Source organism: Bufo bufo, chromosome 1 (genome assembly GCF_905171765.1).
Source record: "Bufo bufo chromosome 1, aBufBuf1.1, whole genome shotgun sequence".
Lineage (NCBI taxonomy): Eukaryota > Metazoa > Chordata > Amphibia > Anura > Bufonidae > Bufo > Bufo bufo.
This window is the reverse complement of record NC_053389.1, coordinates 271,790,913-271,808,583: the sequence shown is the minus strand read 5'-3', so window position 1 is coordinate 271,808,583 and position 17,671 is coordinate 271,790,913. Positions and strand designations below refer to the sequence as shown.

General features: G+C 47.3%; 1 protein-coding gene across 2 annotated transcripts in view; it reads right to left on the bottom strand.

Annotated features, from left to right (window-relative positions):
* TSPAN9 (tetraspanin 9) overlaps window positions 1-2,052 on the bottom strand; it is a 472,297-nt gene extending 470,245 nt beyond the window's left edge. For both annotated transcript variants that reach the window (XM_040439367.1, XM_040439375.1), the window contains exon 1: window positions 1,826-2,052. The gene's annotated coding sequence lies outside the window, so the exon portion shown is untranslated. The remainder of the gene's footprint in view (window positions 1-1,825) is intronic.
* Between the last annotated feature and the right edge of the window lie 15,619 nt (window positions 2,053-17,671).

The window sequence follows — 17,671 nt, the reverse complement described above, 5'->3', positions numbered from 1 at the left end:
TGGCCAGTGCCTGTATAATACGGGACCGGCCGTACTACAGTACAAGCAAAGTCTCAGCTTGTTAGAAGGCTAACCCCTAAGAGCTTACCATCTGAAGGACCTAGGGTACTTTCACACTATCGGCAGGACGGATCCGACAGGCTATTCACCCTGTCGGATCCGTCCTGTCGCTATTTCGCCGTGCCGCCGGACCGCCGCTCTGTGGGGGGCGGAGCTCCACCGCAGCACGGCAGTTCGCAGTGAGAGGCCGTCGGACTAAAAAGTCGGACATGCAGTACTTTTAGTCTGGCGGCCTTTCGCCGTGCACTGCCGTGCTGTGCCGGAGCTCCGCCCCTGTCCCAATTATAGTCAATGGGGACGGAGCGGTGGTCCGGCGGCACGGCAAAATAGCGGCAGGACGGATCCGACAGGGTGTACAGCCTGTCGGATCCATCCTGCCGCTAGTGTGAAAATAGCCTAACTCTACTATGATACTTCTCTAAAGCCTCAGTTACCTGGAGGGTATACCTGAAGAAGTATGCTGTCCTACCCCATATGAGCTTACAGTCTAAAGGGCTATCTCTACTGCAGTGCATTGCTAAAATCTTAGCTACCAATAGAGGACCTGTAGCCTAAGAGCTTACAATCTTCTAGACTACATGCTCAAAGGCTCACATCCTATAACCTAAGAGCTTACAATCTTCTAGACTACATGCTCAAAGGTTCACATCCTATAACCTAAGCGCCTACAATCTTCTAGACTACATGCTCAAAGATTCACATCCTATAACCTAAGAGCTTACAATCTTCTAGACTACATGCTCAAAGGTTCACATCCTATAACCTAAGAGCTTACAATCTTCTACACTACCTGCTAAAAGGTTCACATCCTATAACCTAAGAACTTACAATCTTCTAGACTACATGCTCAAAGGCTCACATCCTATAACCTAAGAGCTTACAATCTAGCAGACTGCATGCTTAAAGGGGCTGCGAAGTGATTTATATTGATGACCTATCCTCAGGACAGGTCATCAATATATATCGCAGCGCAACCCCTTTAAGGGTTCGCTTGGCATTGAGGGTCATATACCCTAAAGGCTTACAATCTGAAGGACTAGCTCACCTACAGTATACTCAACTGCCTCTAGGGGGTCCTGGCCCATAAGAGTTTACCATTTAAAAGACTACCCCCACGGCAGTGCCTTTCTAAAATCTCAGCAACCAATAGAGGATCCTGTAACCTTAAGAGCTTACAATCTACTAGACTACGCGCCTAAAGGTTCACTTGGTATTAGGAGAACATATACCCTGAAAGCTAACAATCTAAAGGAGTATCTCAACTATACTATACTCGACTACCTCTAAGGGGTCCTGGCCCATAAGAGTTTACCATTTAAAGGACTAACTCTCCTGCAGTGCATTTCTAAACTCCATTCCAGTACAATTCCAATGACTCCTGTACCCTAAGAGCTTACAATCTAACCTAATTGAACAGCATGACATTCCCAAAGTCCCAAATTCCAGACAAAGTATAGCAAGTAACCACAAAATAAAGATTGATGAAACAAACTGTCCAGTAATGATGTTTTCAACGTTCTACCAGCATTCTGTAAAAGACAGACATATAGCAGCACTGAGTTTGTCAGATGGTTCAAAACGGCTGAGTTTGTCATTTGGCACAACTCATGCTATGTTATCAATGGTTTTACATAGGAATGCAGGTAAACCTCCTGAGAAAGCTATCATAATGCACACATAACGCGAGGGCAAAGCTTCGGATTACACAATCAGCTCTGCTGCATCTCTGCATGAAAGGAATTTAGATGAAAAAGTAATTGCTCACCTCTGGGCAGAATGTGTATTCCAAGAGTCCTGGGGAGGAGACAGATCCCAAGAGAAAGAGAGGAAATTCAGGAAAGAAATGCAAACTGGGGAACTGTGCTGGGATTCTCCTGCGTTAGCCAGTCATTTCTTACAGGGAGTCACTGGATTGCTAGAGGCGGAAATGGTTGGGGGAGAGGGAGATGGAGCAACAGGCTGCTCTGGCATAAAAAAGTGCAGCCACATTGGGATTCAGTTACAGTGTAGCAGGGTCACTGAGTATGAGGACTCCTCCTCTTCTTGTGACTGAGCTCCCATGGACCTCCTTACCTCCTCCCAGACAAGCCTCCTGCCCAGCCTTCCCTGTAATGACAAGGCCAGCAGCAGCAGCAGTCCCTCACTACACACGCATTCCCCAAAGATTAAAAGCATTCAGGATCAAAACCAGCCCTCAGCCAGGAAATAAACAATGCCCTGGTTCATAGGCGTTCAACGAAACCCCAAATACCAGCATCATAATTCTTCCAAAAACTACATCCTGCCAGTATTGTCCCGAAACGCGTTTGGAAAACAATATTTAGCATTGGAACATTTCTATTTAGATTGGAATCCCTGGTCAATTTCAGTTTTTTTTTTTTTTCTCTCTCTCTAGATCTGCAAAGCTTAATGTGCAGTTTTCTAACTCCAAACTGTTTCCTTGTGTTTAGGTTGGACGGGTTTTATCGGAGGTTAGGGAAATGTATTGTTTAGGAAGAAGGAAGAAATACTATTCAGCTTTGTATCTGATTCTGGGACATCTGGGTGACAATTAATATGGCCACCAGTGCAGCTTCTATAGGGTTTGGAACTATTCTGTAGTAACCATGCCTGCTCCTTCAGTCTTCTGACTCCTTATACAAATGCCTTGTCAACTTGTTCTCAGTAAGGAGACAACATGTCCAATCCTTTACCACGACTTCTGCCATCAGGAGTGTTGGGACTCCTCCAAATCAACAGGTTCGGGCGACTGTCATCAATGTTTGTGGCCGACTATTAACTGTAATATATTATGGTTGGAACACACAGACCCCATGGTGCCACTCACCTAAACTTAGATCACCACAGGGTACATAGAGATTTTGCCCATCTTAGATGCCATGTCGCTTGGATATGCCATTGCTTTATGATCAATAGGAGTGTGAACGTTGAGACCCCCACCCACCCAGAAAACAAAGTTTTCAGGGTTACCAGGTTAGTGGAAACTGACAGCTGCTAAAAAAAGTCACAACTATTCTTTCACCTGGGGAAAAACTTTACCCCTGTATCTAAAATCCATGGTCAAACCAATGTAAAATCTATTCCTGGGACGCCCCACCTACAATGCGTCTCTAATAATAATGATATCCTATACGGCAGAAGAGCCTTTGGGCCCCACAGGCACCAGAGCCAGAGGTGTGAATGCTACTTTTGTGCCTTCTACAGCTGCCCCTCTGCCCATGGCACATGCCTTGCCAGCCCTCCATAGCTATGCCCATGCCAACACCGGACAGAAATGAAGTTGGACACAAATCTCCCACAATGTCATCAATAACAATATGTTTTGGGGGTTGTTGTTTCATCAGTTGTATAATATACGTGCAGAATTACCCAGCTTCACACAGGTCTATTTCGTTTGTTGATCGTGTGTGTGGTTAAAAGATATCCAAAATGGCCCCCATAACAATGACATCCACAATGTTCCCATCACAGTGACATCCACAGTGCCCCATAACAGTGACATCCACAATGTTTCCATAACACTGACATGCAAAGTGCTCCATAATAGTGACATGCACAGTGCTCCCATAAGTGTCATCCATAGTGCCCCCATAACAATGACATCCCCAGTGCCCCCATAACAATGACATCCATAATGCTCTCATAACAGTGATGTCCACAGTGCCCCCATAACAGTGACATGCACAGTGCTCCCATAAGTGTCATCCACAGTGCCCCCATAACAATGACATCCCAGTGCCCCCATAACAATGACATCCATAATGCTCTCATAACAGTGATGTCAACAATGTTCCCATCACAGTGACATCCACAGTGCCCCATAACAGTGACATCCACAATGTTTCCATAACACTGACATGCAAAGTGCTCCATAATAGTGACATGCACAGTGCTCCCATAAGTGTCATCCACAGTGCCCCCATAACATTGACATCCACAGTGCCCCCATAACAATGACATCCATAATGCTCTCATAACAGTGATGTCCACAGTGCCCCCATATCAATGACATCCACAGTGCTCCCATAAGTATCATCCACAATGCCCCCATAACAGTGATATACATCGTGTTCCCATAACAATGACATCCACAGTGCTCCCATAAGTGTCATCCACAATGCCCCCATAACAGTGACATGCACCGTGTTCCCATAACAATGACATCCACAGTGCTCCCATAACAGTGACATCCACAGTGCCTCCATAAAAGTAACATCCATAGTGCCCAATAGCAGTGTCATTCACAGTGCTCCTATAACAGTGACATCCACAGTGCTCCCATAACAGTGACATACACAATGCCCTATAACATTGACATCCATAGTGCTCCTATAACAGTGACATCCACAGTGCTCCTATAACAGTGACATATACAGTGCTTCCATAACAATGACTACACAGTGCTCCCATAACAGTGACATACACAATGCCCCATAGCAGTGACATCCATAGTGCTCCCATAACAGTGACATCCACAGTGCTCCCATAACAGTGACATCCACAATTCCCCATAACAGTGACATCCATAGTGCTCCCATAACAGTGACATCCACAGTGCTCCCATAACAGTAACATCCACAATGCCCCAAAAAAGTGTCATTCACATTGCCCCGTCACAGTGAAATCCACAGTGGCGCCATAACAGTGGCATCTACACCCATAACAGTGTCACCCACAGTGCCCCCATAACAGTGACATCCACAGTGCCCTCATAACAGTGAGATCCATAGTGCCCTCATAACAGTGACATCCACAGTGCCCTTGTAAAAGTGAAATCCACACCCATAACAGTGTCATCCACAGTGCTCATTAACCGCCTCACGTCCGCCCATAGGATATAAACGTCCTATGGGTGGACGTCTATTTCTGACAGCACGTTTTAAAACGTCCTGTCAGAAATAGCAGCTGCACGCTAATCGTGCAGCTGCTGATCGGGTTGCCCGCTGTCAGTGACAGCAGGGCAACCCAGAGATAAGGCAGGGACAGTGCCCAGGTGTCCCTGCCTTCACGATCGCTGCAGACACAGCGCTCACCGAGCGCTGTGTCTGCAGAGCAGGAAGCGCTGTGCGCTTCCTGTTCCGGCCCGGCGGTCATGTGACCGCCAGGACCGGAGAGTGCAGGAGCTGTGTGAGGTCTCTCAGAGACCTCGATCAGCCCTGCTGTGAGGCTGTACAGCGCAGGATTGCTGCTGTACAGCCTCTATAGGGGTGCATTTGTCCTGTAACTGGGGCTACTATGTCAGCCCCAGTTACAGGAGAAATCAACAGTGAAAAAAAAAAAAAAAAAGTGAAGTAAATGTCCCCCAGAGGTCTTGTATGACCTTATGGGGGACGAAAAATGGAAAAAAAAAAAAAAAAAAAAAAAAAAAAAAAAAAAGGGGTGAAAAAAAAAAAAAAAAAAAAGGTTCACATGTAAAAAAAAAAAAAATCCCAAGTAAGGAATAAAAAAAAATAAAAAAAAATAGAAAAAATAAAATAAAATAGACATATTTAGTATTGCCGCGTCCGTAAAAACCAGCTCTATAAAAATATCACATGACCTAACCCCTCGGGTGAACACCGTAAAAAATAAATAAAAAAAACTGTGTCAAAACAAGCAATTTTTGTCACCTTGCATAACAAAAGGTGCAACACCAAGTGATCAAAAACGCGTATGTCCCACAAAATGGTACCAATAAAACCGTCACCTCATCCCGCAAAAAATGAGCCCCTACATAAGAAAATCTCTCAAAAAATAAAAAAACTATAGCTCTCAGAACATGGACACATTAAAACATAATTTTTTGGTTTCAAAAATGCTATTATTGTGTAAAACTTTAATAAATGAGAAAAAGTATACATATTAGGTATCGCCACGTCCGTAACAATCTGCTCTATAAAAATGTCACTTGACTGAACCCCTCAGGTGAACGCTGTAAAAATAAATAAATAGAAAATGTGCTAAAACAACCAATTTTTTGGTCACCTTGCCCCATAAAGTGTTATAATGAATGATCAAAAAATCATATGTACCCAAAAATAGTACTAATAAAACTGGAACCTTATCCCCTAGTTTCCAAAATGGGGTCACTTCTTGGGAGTTTCTACTGTAAGGGTGCATCAGGGGGCTTCAAATGGGACATGGCATCTAAAAACCATGTGGAGTTCCTTTCCTTCTGCGCCCTGCCGTGTGCCCATACAGCAGTTTACGACCACATGTGGGGTGTTTCTGTAAACCGCAGAATCTGGGTAATAAATATTGAGTTTTGTTTGGCTGTTAACCATCGATGTGTTAAAGAAAAAAATTGATTAAAATGGAAAATCTGCCAAAAAAGTGAAATTTAAAAATTTGATCTCCATTTTCCTTTAATTCTTGTGGAACGCCTAAAGGGTTAACAAAGTTTGTAAAATCGGTTTTGAATACCTTGAGGGGTGTAGTTTCTACAATGGGGTCATTTATGGGGGTATCCACTATGTAGGCCCCACAAAGTGACTTCAGACCTGAACTGGTCCTTATAAAGTGGGTTTTGGCAATTTTCTTACAAATTTGAAGAATTGCTTCTAAACTTCTAAGCCTTCTAACGTCCTAAAAAAATAAAATGACATTTCCAAAATGATGCCAACATAAAGTAGACATATGGGAAATGTTAAATAATAACTATTTTATGAGGTGAAATATTTTGACTCAAATTTATGACTATCATGAAGTACAATGTGTCACGAGAAAACAATCTCTGAATGACTTGGATAAATAAAGGTGTTCCAAAGTTATTACCACATAAAGTGAGATATGTCAGTTTTGCAAAATTTGGCCTGGTCAGGAAGGGGGCAAAGGGCCCAGATGGGAAGTGGTTAAACAGTGACATCCATAGTTCTCCCATATCAGTGACATTCACAGTGCCCCCTAACAGTGACATCCATAGTGCCCCCATAACTGTGACATCCACAATGCCCCCATAACAGTGACATCCACATTGCCTCCATAATAGTGACATCCACAGTGCCCCAATGACAGTGACATCCACAGTGCTTCTATAACAGTGACATCCACAGTACTTACATAACAATGACTACACAGTGCTCCCGTAACAGTGACATTCACACTGCCCCGTAACAGTGACATCCACAATGTCCCATAACAGTGACATTTACATTGACCCGTAACAGTGAAATCCACAGTGGCGCCATAACAGTAGCATGCACACCCATAACAGTGTCATCCACAGTATCCCTACAACAGTGACATCCATAGTGCTCCCATAGCAGTGACATCCACAGAGACCCCATAACAGTGACATCCACAGAGTCCTATAGCTGTGACATACATGGTGGTCCTGTAACAGTAACATCCACAGTTCCACCATAACCGTGATATGCACAGTGGCCCCATAACAGTGACATTCACAGTGCCCTATAACAGTGACATTCACATTGCCCCCATAACAGTGATATTTCATTTGTTGTTAGTGTGTGTGGTTAAAAGACATCCACAAAGACCCCATACCAGTGACATCCACAGTGTACCCATAACAGTGACATGCACAACGACCCCATAACAGTGACATGCACAGTGTTCCCATAACAGTGACATGCACAGTGTTCCCATAACAGTGACATCCGCAGTGTTCACAAAACAGTGACATGCAAAGTGGTCCCATAACAGTGACATTCACACCCATAACAGTGGCATGCACAGTGCCCCAAAAACAGTGAAAGCTACAGTGGCCCCATAACAGTAATATCCACAGTGTTCCCATATCCGTGACATGCACAACACCCTCATAATAGTGAGATTTAATTTGTTGATTGCGTGTCTGTGGTTAAAGGACATCCACAGTGCCCCCATAACAGTGACATCCACAAAGCACTCATAACAGTGACATCCACAGTGCTCCCATAACAGTGACACCCACATAGCCCCCATAACAGTGACATCCACAGTGCTCCCATAACAGTGACATCCACAGAGACCTCATAACAGGGACACCCACAGTGTTCTCATAATAGAGACATGCACAGTGGCCTTATAACAGTGACATCCACAGTGCCCCCATAACAGTGACATCCACAATGCACTCATAACAGTGACATCCACAGTGCCCCATAACAGTGACATCCACAGTGCCCCCATAACAGTGACATCCATAGTGCTCCCATAACAGTGACATCCACAGTGCTCCCATAACAGTGACATCCACAATGCCCCATAACAGTGACATTCACATTGCCCCGTCACAGTGAAATCCACAGCGGCGCCAAAACAGTGGCATCCACACCCATAACAGTGTTACACACAGTGTCCCCATAAGGCTACATTCACACGTCAGTATTTTTCTATAATCCGATTTTCTGTCCGTTTTTTGCGGATCCGTTGTTCCTAAAAATGTTTCCGTATGTCATCCGTATGTCATCCGGAAACATGTATAAATTTCAATAAGCAAATAAAGTTGCTTGGATTTCTTTAAAAAATAAAATAAAATTCAAATGTAATTTCCAGGAACGGATTCCGTATAAAACGGATGACATACAGAATGACATCCGTATGTCATCCGTTTTTTGCGGATCCATTGACTTTGTATTGTACCAGGATCCGATTTTTCAGGAAAAGAATAGGACATGTTTTATATTTAAACGGACATGCGGAACGGAACAACGGAAACGGACAGCACACATTGAAAATGAATGGGTCCAGATCTGGTCCAGATCTGTTCCAGAAAAAACGGAACAGATCAGGAAAGAAAAAACGGACGTGTGAATGGACCCTAACAGTGACATCCACGGTGCTCCCATAACAGTGAGAATAATAGTGCCCCATAACAGTGACATCCACAGTGCTCCAATAACAGTGAGATCCATAGTGCCCTCATAACAGTGACATCCACAGTGACATCCAACAGTGATTTGCACAGGGGCCTCACAACATTGACATACATAGTTTTCTCAGAACAGTCTCATCCACAGAGACCCAACAACAGTAATATTCACAGTGCACCCATAACAGTGACATCAACAGGGCCCCATAATAGTTATATTTAATTTGTTGATTGCATGTGGTTAAAAGACATCCACAGGGCTCTTATAATAGTGACATACATAGTAGTCCAATAACAGTGACATCCACAGTGCCCCATAGTAGTGACATACAGTACAGTACATAGTGGTCCCATTACAGCGACATTCACAGTGCTTCCATACCAGTGACTAGAGATGAGTGAATTTCTCGGTTCTCCAAATCTCCCGAAAAGATTTGATTCGATCTGAATTTATTTGCGGCGAATCACGTTAAAAAACAGCTATTTCCTGGCTGCTGAGAGCCTTTATTGTGGTGTAGAACACTGTGCCTTGTAGTAACATGCATAGGGAGTCTGTTTTGGTAGTGAAATAATACAGTCAGTATGAAATGTAGATGACAGGCGTTGCTCTTACAATCACTGCACACTTCACTTATTTGGGCAGTTACGGGGCCAAAACTGACCAAATAACTCAAGTGTGAACTCAGCCTTACAGGTCGATGTTAGCACCATGTATAAAGAACCGTGCAGAGACCCAAGATCCTACTGTAGCGTGAAAGAGGGCACCCCTTTTCCACCGTCATCAGCTGATCTCACATAGATGTCTGCAGACCTGTTCTATTAAACGCTTATACAAGTAGAGCCCCCCTGACAGAGTGGAGAGGGTGTCAGCAGTAAGTTTGTGTTGACGTCACTGATTATTTTGCCCTTCCTCTGATCCGTCAGAACAATAACTCCCCAAAAAATGGATTCTGTCTGTTGAGCATCCACCTTCACTCGGTCAGCATTTGGTCAGTAATCCATCAGTATTGCTAAAGCCCCAATAAATCAGGAGTAAATCCAAAACAGAGATGACACGTGAATGGAATATTTGCATGTCTTCTGTATTTTGTACCAACTCCTGATTTTGGCTACCAAATCATAAGCCAATTCTGAGGGGACCATACAGGCCTTACAGCTGCTACACAGACAAGATCCGTTGTGCGTCTCATTTTTCCTTCCTTCTGACAGATCAGAAGGAGGGTTAAATAAATGATGATGTCAACCAGGCCAAAAAGGCAAAATAGTGGCCCAGTCATGGAGTGGGGAGGGTGGGATAACAGCTTAAGAAGTCCACAGAGTGTCCTAATGACATAGTGTTGAGGTAGCAGCAGCATGAGGACATCACAGAGTGGCCCATTTACATAGTGTTGAGGTGGCAGCAGCATGAGCAAGCCACAGAGTGGACCAGTGACATAATGTAGAGTTAGCAGCAGCATGAGGAGGCCACAGACTGGCAAGGTGACATAGTGTGGAGGTGGCAGCAGCAGCAGAATGAGGAGGCCACAGAGTGACCCAATGAAATAGTGTTGATTTAGCAGCAGCATGAGGAGGACATAGAGTGGCAAGGTGAAATAGTGTGGAGGTGGCTGCAGCAGCAGCATGAGGAGGCCACAGGGTGGCCCAGTGACATAGTGTTGAGTTAGCAGCCGTATGAAGAGGCCACAGAGAGGCTCAGTGATATAGTGTTGATTTAGCAGCAGCATGAGGAGACCACAGAGTGGCAAGGTGACATAGTGTGGAGGTGGCAGCAGCAGCATGAGGGGGCCACAGACTGGCAAGGTGACATAGTGCGGAGGTGGCAGCAGCTGCAGCATGAGGAGACCACAGACTGGCAAGGTGACATAGCGTTGAGATAGCAGCAGCATGAGGAGGCCACAGACTGGCAAGGTGACATAGTGTAGAGGTGGCAGCAGCTGCATGAGGAGGCGACAGACTGGCACAATGACAGAGTGTGGAGGTGGCAGCAGCATCAGGAGACCACAGAGTGACCAGGTGACAGTGGGGAGATGGGTGGCGATAACAGTACCCGCTGACGATGGTGGGTGTAAGAAGAAGCACTTGGCATCAGATGTGTGGCATCAGGCGGGTGGCAGCATCCGAATAGTAGCTGAGGCAGGTACCCAGAAGAAACCGGTCTCTTTTGTCAAGGTTTGGGTGAGGCAGCATGGATGATCTAATCTGATGCATCAGGCATTGGTGGAAATGCTAGCTGATCCACGCCTGATTCATCTTGACAAAGGTCAGTCTCTCCACATTTTGGGTGGACAGACGAGTTCTCCTTGGGGTAACTATGGCCCTAGCCGCACTAACTAAACACCTGTTCTGATGTCACACTACTGGCCGAGCAGGACAGCTTTTCCAGGGCAAACTCGGCCAGTTGCGGCCACAAATCCAGTTTGGCTGCCTAGTAGTCCAGCGGATCTTTAATGTGGGGGGGCAGGGAGCTGTCTAAGTATGCCACCACCTGCTGGTTCAGGTTCTGCTCCAGGTCTAGCTGCTGCTGCTGGTGAGTAGTTTCTTCACTAGGCGGGTTAAGAAAGCTGCTCATCAGCGACTCTAGACTCAAGCTGCTGCTGATGGAGTTGGTACTGCTCCTACCACCCCCCCACCACCCTGCCACAGCAGCCATAGCAGTGGAAAGAGAGCGCAGAGGGCCCTGCGAGAGGATGATGATGGTGCAGATAGGCAGCGGCCAACTGACTACATAGGATGTCTCTATAGTAGTTCAGTTTGTTCCCCTCTCAGCAGGTGTAAAAAAGGCCCCCATTTTGGACCGGTAGCAAGGGTCCAACAAGGTGCAGAGCCAGAAGTCATCCCTCTGCCGAATGGTGACAATTCGGCTGTCACTACCAAAGTAAGTGATCATGCAGTGGGCCATTTGCGCAAGTGACTTGGAGGGACTCTCTGCCTCCATCTCCACTGCATACTGCCATGGTGTGCCTGGGTCATCTGCCTCGTCTTCCTCATCTCCCTCTTGCTCCTCTTGAAGCTCCTGCTCCTCCTCTCCTGTCACCTGTGTAGAAAAACCACCCATTTCGCTACACATTGCTTGTGCTCCAATGTCCTCCTCCTCCAGTTCATCCCGCACAGGGCTCATGTGGCCTTGAGATGTAGGCACCACGTCTCCAGTCCCCTGACCAGCCAGATTTACCAGCATCTGTTCCAGGATATGAAGCGGTGGAATGACGTTGTTCATCCCGTAGTCCTGGCGATTCACAAATAACGTAGCCTTCTCAAAGGGCCTGAGCAAACGGCAGGTGTCACGCATGAGCTTCCACTGGCTGACATCGAAGTTACACAGAGGAGTACTCCTGTCCGCTTGGATCATCAAGAAATCGTTTATGGCCTTTCTCTGTTCATATAGTCGGTCCAACATATGGAGGGTGGAATTCCAACGGGTGGAAACATCACATATCAGCCTATGTTGGGGGACGTCGTTCTGCCGCTGCAGCTCAAGGAGGATGTGCTTAGCGGTGTACGAGTGGCTGAAGTGCATGCAAACTTTCCTGGCCATTTTTAGGATGTCTTGCAGATGGGTGGAAAACTTCAGGAACCGCTTGACAACCAGATTGAACAAGTGCGCCATGCATGGCGCATGGCTCAGCCCTCCTTGACGCAGCGCCGACACCAAGTTCTTCCCGTTGTCGGTCACCATGATTCCGATTTTGAGTTGTTGCGGAGAAAGCCAGGATTCAATTTCTTGATGAAGGACATTGAGCAGTTCCTCCCCTGTGTGACTCTAGACTCAAGCTGCTGCTGATGGAGCTGGTACTGCTCCTACCACCCTGCCACAAAAGCCATAGCAGTGGAAAGAGAGCACAGAGGGCCCTGCGAGAGGATGACGATGGCGCAGATAGGCAGCGGCCAACTGACTACACAGGATGTCTCTATAGTAGTTCAGTTTGTCCCCCTCTCAGCGGCTGCAAAAAAGGTCCCCATTTTGGACCGGTAGCAAGGGTCCAACAAGGTGCAGAGCCAGAAGTCATCCCTCTGCCGAATGGTGACAATTCGGCTGTCACTACAGAAGCAAGTGATCATGCAGTGGGCCATTTGCGCAAGTGACTTGGAGGGACTCTCTGCCTCCATCTCCACTGCATACTGCCATGGTGTGCCTGGGTCATCTGCCTCGTCTTCCTCATCTCCCTCTTGCTCCTCTTGAAGCTCCTGCTCTTCCTCTCCTGTCACCTGTGTAGAAAACCACCCATTTCGCTACACATTGCTTGTGCTCCAATGTCCTCCTCCTCCAGTTCATCCCACACAGGGCTCATGTGGCCTTGAGATGTAGGCACCACGTCTCCAGTCCCCTGACCAGCCAGATTTACCAGCATCTGTTCCAGGATATGAAGCGGTGGAATGACGTTGTTCATCCCGTAGTCCTGGCGATTCACAAATAACGTGGCCTCCTCAAAGGGCCTGAGAAAACGGCAGGTGTCACGCATGAGCTTCCACTGGCTGACATCGAAGTTACACAGAGGAGTACTCCTGTCCACTTGGATCATCAAGAAATCGTTTATGGCCTTTCTCTGTTCATATAGTCGGTCCAACATATGGAGGGTAGAATTCCAACGGGTGGAAACATCACATATCAGCCTATGTTGGGGGACGCCGTTCGGCCGCTGCAGCTCAAGGAGGGTGTGCTTAGTGGTGTATGAGTGGCTAAAGTGCATGCAAAGTTTCCTGGCCATTTTTAGGATGTCTTGCAGATGGGTGCAAGACTTCAGGAACCACTGGACAACCAGATTGAACAAGTGCGCCATGCATGGCGCATGGCTCAGCCCTCCTTGACGCAGCGCCGACACCAAGTTCTTCCCGTTGTCAGTCACCATGGTTCCGATTTTGAGTTGTCGTGGAGAAAGCCAGGATTCAATTTCTTGATGAAGGACATTGAGCAGTTCCTCCCCTGTGTGACTCTGTTCGCCCAGGCAAATAAGGTGTAGAACAGTGTGACACCGCCGTGCCCTGCACATGTGGTATGCTGGAGGAGCAATGTGAATTGTCCCTGCAGTGAAGGCTGAGGACACGGTGGAGGATGAGGAGGCAGAGGCGGACATTGCCGCAGGACCAATGGCGTGAGAACGTGGAGGCGGAAGTGGCATCACCTGGCCAAGTTGCTGGTTTGGCTGGGCAGGAATCACATTCACCCAGTAGGCCGTAAAGGATATATATTGTCCTTGACCGTAGTTACAGCTCCACATGTCGGCGTGCCGTGCACTTTTGCAAACACCGACATGCTCAAGGACGGGCCCACCACCTGTTCTACTTATTTGTGCAGGGCTGGTACTGCCTTTTTTGCAAAGAAATGACGGCTTGGGACTCTTCACCTTGGTTCGGCACAAGCCATCAGTTCTCTGAAAGGTGTAGAGTCCACCACTTAGAAAAGGAGGGTTTCACGCCGCCCCGGAAGAAGAGAGGGAGAGCGGGCACCCACGCCCCTGTCCCTGCCTACTTGCACTTACCCGTCCTAGGCGACGAAGCGCAACTGGGCGGCGATCCCTAACTTGAGTAAGTGCGGGAGGGACAGAGAGAAGCAGAGACAGGCAACGGGCGGCGTGTGGCGACAGGAGCGTACAGCAGTCGAGAAGGGTCAACAAGCTAGCAAAGGTCACAACGAGAGGTCACGTCAAACTACGAGGGAGATGCAAAGACAATACCAATAAGCCGGAGGTCAAACCTGGAGGTCGCGTCAGAGTACAAGGGAGAATCAGGAGAGTGGTCAAATGACTAGCCGACGGTCAAATTCAAGAGCTATGGAGCAGAGTACCAAGAGCCTATATAAACAATATCACAGGCAACCTGTGGCCAGCAGGTTGCCTGCTTATAAACTGAAGGACTAAGGTCATGTGACGTGCCCAGCTCCACACGACCTGTCCCAGGACTGATAGCTTAGTGCCGAGTGTCCGGCTCGGCGCTCAGCCCACACAGGTATGCTGGCAACAGAGGACGCCGGCCGCACATAGAAAGAGCCTGCAGCCAGGCACGCTCCGCCCTCCATTGCCATGGCAGCGGAGACGCCGAGTGTCTCCCCGCTCTGCGCGGAGGGCGCCTCCTGCAGCTGCCGGAGAGGAACAGGACGTCGGTGGCGCAAGAGGAAGGACACGGGTCACCGGCATCCTGTGACAGAGGGACTGCAGTACAAACAACTTGGCCAGGAGCACAGTCAGCTTCTGCGCCATAGGATGACCACACGCGTATTGCTGCCTCTTGGCAATCGCTTTGGTGATCGACTGCTGACAAAATGACTATCGAGGAGCAGGATTATCAGGATCGGTAGATGATGGGAAGGAGAGACAGCTCCCTTCGGCTGAGGTGGTGGAGCCCTGACTGCCTGAAATTGGGTGCGTGCCACTGGGTGATGGGGCAGTTGCTGCGGAAGGCTGGACCACCACATTGGAGCCACGGTTCTCCCAGGCCACTTTATAGTGACGCTGTATATGTTGACGCAGGGCTGTGGTGCCAACATTGGCACCCTGGTCACGATTCACCTTCTGCCCACAGATTCGGCAAATGGCCATGTTCACCTCCTTCGGCAGCTTAACAAAAAAATGCCACACCGCCGAGTAGGTGATTTTACCCCCAACACTCTGCACTGACTGACTGCTAAGGCCCCTGCCTCCGTGAACTCCTGCACCACTACTTTCCATGCAGGTAGGCTCCTGCGAAGCGGGAGGTCTACCCCGGGCATGTTTGGCTCCCGACCTTCCACTGCTGCCATCCTGCTGACTCCCGGCCACGCTAACGCCTTGCTGCCACCCTCTTCTCCCGATGATGATGAAGCCCTTTCATCACCCGGCTCCCAATTGTGATCGGCTACATCATCATCGAGTACTGTCTGCACATCACTGATGTTCTCACAATGGTCTCTGAGCCAGAAGTCTGACCGCTCGCAACACCAGCTCCCACGCCACTCTCCTCATCACTACTTGCCCGCCTACCAGAGGAAGCAGCGGATGTCTCCACGAGATCTTGGCTGGGCAGTAGCTGCTGACTGTCCTCTAGTAGCTTGTCCTCGCTGTAGAGTGGAGCTGAGCCCACAGCATATAATACTTCTCTGGCTGAGGGAACAGAAAAGGACAGAGGCAGGTTGAGGACAGGTGAGGGCACAGGGCCTGCTCCCGGGCCATGGCAACTAAGGGTTGTGTATGATGTACCCACCGACTCTTGGCTGGAAGTGTCTGATGTCACATTCAAGAACTGCTGGGTTGCTGGTCAAATAATACTTTTTTTTTTGCCACTAATACACGCCTAAAAGGACTGTAATTTTATCACTTCACCACACAACGGCTAATAAGCCCTTTATTTTTCCCACTAATACACGCCAAAAAAGGCTTTAGAACATATAACTGCACCGCTGAACGGCAAACAATCCTTTTTTTTGCCACTAATACATGCCAAAAAGGGCTGTCATTTTCTCACTTCACCACACAACAGCTAATAAGCCCTTTTTCCCCCACTAATACACGCCAAAAAAGGCTTTAGAACATATATCTGCACCACCGAACGGCAAATAATACTTTTTTTTGCCACTAATACACAACAAAAAAAGATTTAGAACATATTACTGCACCACTGAACGGCAAATAATGCTTTTTTTTTCCACTAATACACGCCTAAAAGTTCTGTAATTTTCTCACTTCACCACACAACGGCTAATAAGCCTTTCATTTATCCCACTAATACATGCCAAAAAAGGCTTTAGAATATATAACTGCACCGCACAATAAGACATAGAAATATTTCCTAGTAATACACCCTGTTAAATGGCTGTATCACACAGCACTTGCACCCCAATAAAGACAACGGACTGCTGGAATTACAGAGGTATCATCTATTGCAAACCTGAAAGCAGCAGTATAATTGCAATTTGGATCCACAGTCAGTGCAGCAAGGTAGAATAGAATTGTTTCTATTACCCAGGCTGTACACTCTCCTACTGGACCCTGCTTCAATACTGTGGAATAATTCCTCCCTATCCTTTCCCTACACTTCTAATGTTCTTTCCCTGAACTTCTATTCAGCAAAATATAAGTTTTCAAGTCTTTCCTAGCACTGTCCCTAGCGCCTTCTGTCGTCTCTCCCTGCATTAAGCACACTGGAAAATGGCAGAATCCAAGTTTGCTCAGACTATTTATAGGGCTGTGACATCACAGGGCTGGCAGGCTGCTGATTGGCTGCATGCATGGCATTGTGGGAGATCCCTCGTTCCCAGAGTTCTTTGCCACGAAGCGTCAGGAAATTCGGATTGAGTGCAAATCAACTTCAATTTGCTCATCTCTACCAGTAGCATCTGCAGTGGGCCCATGACAGTGACATCCACAGAAACCCTATAACAGTGACATCCTCAGTGTTCCCATAACAGTGACATCCACAGTGCCCCCATAACAGTGACATCCACAGTGCCACCAAAATAATGACAGCTACAGTGGCCCCATAACAGTAATATCCACAGTGTTCCCATATCAGTGACATGCGCAAAGCCCCCATAATAGTGATATTTAATTCGTTGATTGCGTGTCTGTGGTTAAAAGGCATCCACAGTGCTCCCATAACAGTGACACCCACAAAGCCCCCATAACAGTGACATCCACAGTGCTCCCATAACAGTAACATCCACAATGCACTCATTACAGTGACATCTACAATGCTCCTATAACAGTGAAACCCACAGTGCCCCCATAACAGTGACATCCACAGAGACCTCATAACAGTGACATCCACAGTGCCCCCATAACAGTGACATCCACAGTGCCCCCATAACAGTGACATCCACAGTGCCCCCATAACAGTGACATTCACAATGCA